This window comes from Nerophis lumbriciformis, linkage group LG34 (assembly GCF_033978685.3).
Source record: "Nerophis lumbriciformis linkage group LG34, RoL_Nlum_v2.1, whole genome shotgun sequence".
NCBI classification, from domain to species: domain Eukaryota; kingdom Metazoa; phylum Chordata; class Actinopteri; order Syngnathiformes; family Syngnathidae; genus Nerophis; species Nerophis lumbriciformis.
Genome location: NC_084581.2, coordinates 23,307,953 through 23,316,208, shown reverse-complemented (window position 1 = coordinate 23,316,208; position 8,256 = coordinate 23,307,953).

Below are 8,256 nucleotides of genomic sequence, written 5' to 3'. Positions count from 1 at the left end.
TGCTCTTTCCAGTGCTGTTGTTTTTTGGTTAGAGTTTGTATCCAATCAGAATTCAGCTAGCTTATGTTGCCATGCTGTACCAAATCTGCCCGGGGCCTTCAGAATCAACAATGCAGGCGTCTGTGCACTGTAAGTGAACGGACACATACAGTTGATAGACAATCAGATCACAAGTTGATGTCAATAAGGCCTTCTAGCTGGCCTCACGCTGTGATTGGATACTCACTTGGGAGTCACAAGTGAGTATCCAATCACAAGTTGTGAAAACAGGAAGTGGCACACGAGCCATAGAAAGCCGCAGAAAACTCACTGGTACTCACAAAGAAGGAGAGCAAAATGTTGATTAGGTGGCAGATATATATTTGCAAGGCCATTTTCAAGAAGGATACTTAAGAGAAACTACATCTTGTGAGACGAGGTCGGCGGTGAAATGGTTTGCCCGTGACTTTCACACAAACCGACTACAACCAACTACCGACTACAACGGTACCATTGGCTTATACGGCGTCGAATGGGTGCTACAAATTGTGAGTTCAAATATTTTATTTCTTAATTTTTTTCATGTTTCTCTTTTTTTATACAATTCTTTAAATTTTGACAGTACCGGTTTTATTGAATTTTAAATGCGCCGAAAAATAGACCGTTTTGTACACTGTCCAGTAATGTGCAAGTGGGTTTCTGTATAGTATCTCCAGCCGTGTCCATGTGGTGACATAAATTACGGTATTTTGAGAGGTGAAGTCGGACTAAGTAGGACATCACTGAAGGCCTAGGTGAGAAACGCACATCCTTCCACTGTCAAGAGTTATTGACTAAACTGACAAAGACAGCTAAAATGAAATGTCTTTTGTATGGCACTGAATCCCTGAGGGGAAACAGTTGATTTTTGAAGTACAAACATCCATTGTCACCACGACTGTGATCCAATAACGCTGGGTGAAAACAATGTAAATGTGTGAATGCTCCATTACAGGAGGATTGTCTTCAAATAAACAAGAATGTTTGCAGTTGTGCACAGGATTAAGCAAAAGGGATCCCCAAAAATATGATCTATGGTGGTTTTGTGACCACAGAAGACAGGTGGCATTCAGTTAGAATGACTCCTCTGTGCCACACGCCTCTTCAAAGTTTGAAATCTACATTCTAGAATTGTTACAGAGCACTGACTCACCCCCAATTTGTTTGACTTCTGAAGAAATTAAAAATAAATGAATCAATTTCATTGTCATTGATCCGTTTTTTGCCTCTTCAAGGGGTCATTTTATGTTGTTTTTTATTATGATGTGTTTAATCTAAAACAGTTCATTGTGGTCTACATCAGTGGTCCCCAACATCCGGTCCGGGGACCGGTACAGGTCCGTGACGCATTTGCTACCAGGCCGCAAGGAAACATTAAATAATTTATAAACGACTGCATTTTCTCCAAATTAACTTTCGCCTGTCCCACTAGACACACCAATAAGCGTGTTTATACAAACCCTGTTTCCATATGAGTTGGGAAATTGTGTTAGATGTAAATATAAACGGAATACAATGATTTGCAAATCCTTTTCAACCCATATTCAATTGAATGCACTACAAAGACAACATATTTGATGTTCAAACTCATAAACTTTATTTATTTTTTTTTGCAAATAATCATTAACTTAGAATTTCATGGCTGCAACACGTGCCAAAGTAGTTGGGAAAGGGCATGTTCACCACTGTGTACATCACCTTTTCTTTTAACAATACTCAATAAACGATTGGGAACTGAGGAAACTAATTGTTGAAGCTTTGAAAGTGGAATTCTTTCCCATTCTTGTTTTATGTAGAGCTTCAGTCATTCAACAGTCCGGGGTCTCCGCTGTCGTATTTTACGCTTCATAATGCGCCACACATTTTCGATGGGAGACAGGTCTGGACTGCAGGCGGGCCAGGAAAGTACCCGCACTCTTTTTTTATGAAGCCACACTGTTGTAACACGTGCTGAATGTGGCTTGGCATTGTTTTGCTGAAATAAGCAGGGGCATCCATGAAAAAGGCGGCACTTAGATGGCAGCATATGTTGTTCCAAAACCTGTATGTACCTTTCAGCATAAATGGTGCCTTCACAGATGTGTAAGTTACCCATGCCTTGGGCACTAATACACCCCCATACCATCACAGATGCTGGCTTTTCAACTTTGCGTCGATAACAGTCTGGATGGTTCGCTTACCCTTTGGTCCGGATGACACGATGTCGAATATTTCCAAAAACAATTTGAAATGTGGACTTGTGAGACCACAGAACACTTTTCCACTTTGCATCAGTCCATCTTAGATGATTTCGGGCCCAGAGAAGCCGGTGGCGTTTCTGGATGTTGTTGATAAATTGCTTTTGCTTTGCATAGTAGAGCTTTAACTTGCACTTACAGATGTAGCAACGAACTGTATTTAGTGACAGTGGTTTTCTGAAGTGTTCCTGAGCCCATGTGGTGATATCCTTTAGAGATTGATGTCGGTTTTTGATACAGTGCCGTCTGAGGGATCGAAGGTCACGGTCATTCAATGTTGGTTTCCGGCCATGCCGCTTATGTGGAGTGATTTCTCTAGATACTCTGAACCTTTTGATGATATTATGGACCGTAGATGTTGAAATCCCTAAATTTCTTGCAATTGCACTTTGAGAAACGTTGTTCTAAAACTGTTTGACTATTTGTTCACGCAGTTGTGGACAAAGGGGTGAACCTCACCCCATCCTTTCTTGTGAAAGACTGAGCATTTTTTTGGGAAGCTGTTTTTATACCCAATCATGGCACCCACCTGTTCCCAATTAGCCTGCACACCTGTGGGATGTTCCAAATAAGTGTTTGATGAGCATTCCTCAACTTTATCAGTATTTATTGCCACCTTTCCAACTTCTTTGTCACATGTTGCTGGCATCAAATTCTAAAGTTAATGATTATTTGCAAAAAAAAAAAATGTTTATCAGTTTGAACATCAAATATGTTGTCTTTGTAGCATATTCAACTGAATATGGGTTGAAAATGATTTGCAAATCATTGTATTCCGTTTATATTTACAGCTAACACAATTTCCCAACTCATATGGAAACGGGGTTTGTAGATGTACAATAAAACTCCTGATAGGAAGTTGCTATATGTTATATTTGTTATAAATTTGTGACATTATAAAATGCACATTAATGAACATATAAAAAATAAATGTGACAGATTGTTGCCAAAGGCTGATTTCCATCTGCATTTCATTGCAAAGAAACAAGCCCAGGGCTCCCACTAATTCAGCGTTATAGTGAGTTGTATTTTTCGTGCACTTATTTTTGCTGTATTTATCTGGCACAAGTGAATAGCCGGTCCCTGAAAATAATGCCTAATTAGTGCAAAAAAGGTTGGTGCCACTTGTCTACATGACATTTTGCTATTTTGTTTTACAGACCAGCTTTCTGACTCTGTCCTGGAAATTTTACATTTTATGAGGGGTCTTATTTACTTGCCAAGGCCCTCCTTAAGGTCTCGTCCACTTGTCGTTTCAAGCAACTCACTTCCATATGGAATTAACCGGCAAATATCATAAATTAGAATTACAGGCTACGCTTTATCACAAATTGCAAGAGTGGAGGATTTTAGCATGCAGCTGTACAAAGTGTGTACAAGCCAGTCTGCCTCGCAACAAGAGAATAGAGAAAAAAATAAATTATTCCAGACCCAAAGAGATGAAGGCATCTCAAAGGTTATTTTATTATTTAGTTTTAGTGTACAAGCTATGTGTTATTATATTATATTATTATTATCATTATTATATTATTTTACTCCTTATTTGAAACGATTATGTCCATCCATACAGGAATATTGTAATATAAGTACCGTATTTTCTGGACCATAGGGCGCACCGGATTATAAGGCGCACTGCCGATGAATGGTCTATTAAGGTCTATTTTAATACAAAAGGCGATTATAGGGTGCATTAAAGGGGTCATTTTTTGGGGGGTTTCTAAATGTAAAACACTTCCTTGTGGTCTACATAACATGTAATGGTGGTTCCTTGATCAAAATGTTGCATAGATTATGTTTAACAGATCATCTTCAAGCCGCTTTCTGAGTCGCTTCAGGATGCGCCGTTTTGTGGGCGGTCTTATTTACGTGGCTCACCTTCGGCAGCGTCTTCTCCCCGTCATCTTTGTTGTAGCGGTGTAGCGTGCAAGGACATTCAGACTTTACTTCAATCAATAACGGGGCAGCATCTCCTCATCCGCCGTAAATGTGTCCCATGAAAAAACGTCCGACCGGAACTCTCTAATAACTAAAGTTCCTTGGGTGAATAATGTAAACTCACTACACTCACTTTCATGGCGAGTTTACTGACAGATATAAGTAAGAACTTTGCACTACTTTATATTAGAAATGGCAACAGCGGAGGATGAATGTCCCATAACAAGAAGGTTATCGACTACGATGTCGTCACGGACTACAAAGGCGGACTCACGCAAATTTTCAGGACTAATGCAGATCCCAAATACAGATCAGCAGGTACCAGAAGGTAAGAAAAGTTGCTTTTGCATAATATTACGAAACAAAACGCCAGATAATGTCTTACCTTATACACACACCATAATAATACTCATATGTTGAAGCACAGTACAATCTATCAAGCGGTGCGACTTCATAGCTTACCAAAGTCGTACTAAAACATTTTGATAGATTTTTGAGCGCCGTGTGTAATGTTCTATATTATCAATAGAACATATACAATGTCGGTGTTTTTTACTTGAGTCATATTGCAGTCTACACATATCTCTTATGTGTGACTACCATCTACTGGTCACACTTATCATTTCACCATGTACCAAATAAAATTGCTTCGAGGTTGGTAAGCACAACCAAAATCATTCCGTACTTTAGGCGCACCAGGTTATAAGGCGCACTGTCGAGTTTTGAGAAAATGAAAGGATTTTAAGTGCGCCTTATAGTCCGAAAAATACGTCATCTACAAGGAGGCTGGTGAAGCTAACACTACAAACTAATAATACTACATCGCTAATATCTTACTACATTTGTTAATCTACTGTGACTAGACTTACCACTTAATTGCATCCACCGTTGTCTTGAATTGTAAGAATTAAATGTAGTTTTGGGTAAATACTTCAGTAAATTGTGCCCTAACAGAGGCACTCATTTGTTCAGAATTATTCCGATTCTGTGCTGCGTGTCAGACTGCAATTCTCGCTGGGCCCCGCGTCAGACTGTGTCAGAAGTGCTACTGACATTTTGGTTATTTTTGGGTTTTCCTATGTTTAGAATCACTTCCTGTCCTGGTGCTCTTGTTTTGTCAGTGTTTCCTGTTTGGTGTCTGTTTTGCAGCACCATTACATTCCGTTCCATGTCGTGTCAGCACACCTGTTCCTCGTTTAATTAGTTCTATTTAGTTCCATCCGGGTCCCTCCTTCAGTGCTGGATCATTGTTCCTTGGAGACTGATGCTGAGTGTGCTGTTTCTGTTTGTTCCCTGCTTCCTTGTAAATAATACATTGTTTTTGACCTGCATTCCGCCTGCCATTCTCTGCATCCTCGGGGTCACGCCCAGGCAACGCTCACCTGACCTTGACAGACTGGGGCGAGAGAAAAAAATACAAAAAAATAACAGAGTATTTTTGGTCGCAACGTGGACTTATTTTGTTTGGACTCCTAGTGCTGATAGGAAAAATAATGTAATGTTTTTTAATACATTTTTTAATACCACTTAAAATACAATATTATTAGGGATGTCCGATAATGGCTTTTTGCCGATATCCGATATTCCGATATTGTCCAACTCTTTAATTACAGATACCGATATCAACCGATACCAATATCAACCGATGTATACAGTCATTGAATTATTTAATTTTGCCTAATTTGGAGAACCAGATATGGTAAAGATAAGGTACTTTTAAAAAAATGTATAAAATAAAAAAAGATAAATAAATTAAAAACATTTTCTTGAATAAAAAAGAAAGTAAAACAATATAAAAACAGTTACATTGAAACTAGTAATTAATGTAAATGAGTACAATTAACTGTTAAAGGTTAGTACTATTAGTGGACCAGCAGCACGCACAACCATGTGTGCTTACGGACTGTATCCCTTGCAGACTGTATTGATATATATTGATATATAATGTAGGAACCAGAATATTAATAACAGAAAGAAACAACCCTTTTATGTGAATGAGTGTGAATGGGGCAGGAAAGTTTTTTGGGTTGGTGCACTAATTGTAAGTGTATCTTGTGTTTTTTATGTTAAAAAAAACAAAAAAAACAATACGGATAATAAAAAAAAAACGATACCGATAATTTCCGATATTACATTTTAACGCATTTATCGGCCGATAATATCGATATTATCGGACATCTCTAGTTATTATATATACCGTATTTTCCGCACTATAAGGCGCACCTAAAAACCACAATTTTTCTCAAAAGCTGACAGTGCGCCTTATAACCCGGTGCGCTTTATTACGATTCATTTTCATAAAGTTTCGATCTCGCAACTTCGGTAAACAGCCGCCATCTTTTTTCCCGGTAGAACAGGAAGCGCTTCTTCTTCTACGCAAGCAACCGCCAAGGAAAGCACCCGCCCCCATAGAACAGGAAGCGCTTCTTCTTCTACTGTAAGCAACCACCCGCCCCCGGAAGAAGAAGAAAAAACGCGCGGATATCACCGTACGTTTCATTTCCTGTTTACATCTGTAAAGACCACAAAATGGCTCCTACAAAGCGACAAGGATCCGGTTCATAAAAAGACGCAATCTCTCCATCCGCACACGGATTACTACCGTATTTCACAGCAACTGATATTCCTGTGAACCGCACTGTGGAACGGGAGCACGTACGGTGAATATTCGCACCACAGGGAATGAGAAGTCATCCTTCACTGTGGTTCTAGCTTGCCATGCTAACTTCCACCCATGGTGATATTCAAAAGGAAGACCTTGCCAAAAGAGACCTTTCCAGCCGGCGTCATCATAAAAGCTAACTCGAAGGGATGGATGGATGAAGAAAAGATGAGCGAGTGGTTAAGGGAAGTTTACGCGAAGAGGCCGGGTGGCTTTTTTCACACAGCTCCGAAGGCGAACACACCTTCACTAAGACGGGCAGACAGCTCCGGACGACATACGCCAACATTTGCCAGTGGATCGTAAATGCCTGGGCAGATATTTCGGTCACAACTGTGGTCCGAGCTTTCCGGAAGGCAGGATTCACAGAACTACTGGACAACAGCGACACTGACTCCGATGACTTCGACGAGACGGAACCGGCCATTTTGGATCCCACGCTTGCGCAACTTTTCAATTCGGACACCGAAGACGAAGAATTCGAAGGATTTACGAATGAAGAATAACTTCAGAAGGTGAGCGCTATGTTTATTTTGTGTGTTGTGACATTAACGTTCGAGCAACATTATGTTGCTATTGCTCTACACCATTTTGAATTTTACTATGTTTGTGATTGCACATTTGCGTACATTTTGGGACAGAGTTGTTAGAACGCTGGTTTTCAATATATTATTAAAGTTTGACTGAACTATCTGACTGTTTTTTTGACATTCCCTTTAGCGCAGCGTAGGCGCGGCTTATAATCCGGGGCGGCTTATTGGTGGACAAAGTTATGAAATATGTAATTCATTGAAGGTGCGGCTAATAATCCGGTGCGCCTTATAGTGCGGAAAATACGGTAATGTAAATGAGTACAATTAACTGTTAAAGGTTAGTACTATTAGTGGACCAGCAGCACGCACAACCATGTGTGCTTACGGACTGTATCCCTTGCAGACTGTATTGATATATATTGATTTATAATGTAGGAACCAGAATATTAATAACAGAAAGAAACAACCCTTTTATGTGAATGAGTGTGAATGGGGCAGGAAAGTTTTTTGGGTTGGTGCACTAATTGTAAGTGTATCTTGTGTTTTTTATGTTAAAAAAAACAAAAAAAACAATACGGATAATAAAAAAAAAAACGATACCGATAATTTCCGATATTACATTTTAACGCATTTATCGGCCGATAATATCGATATTATCGGACATCTCTAGTTATTATATATAGTTAAAAGTCTGCAATTGTCTGCATTGACTCAATTGTAAGCATTTGACAATGATAATCTTGAATACTTAAAAGGTTTAAAATTAGAATTGGCTCTCAAGACTATTTAATGTGTTTGTTTCTATTTTCATTTATTTTGTACAGCAAAAGTTGCTGATTGTTGTTTGTTGATTATGCCAAAGAAATGTGAC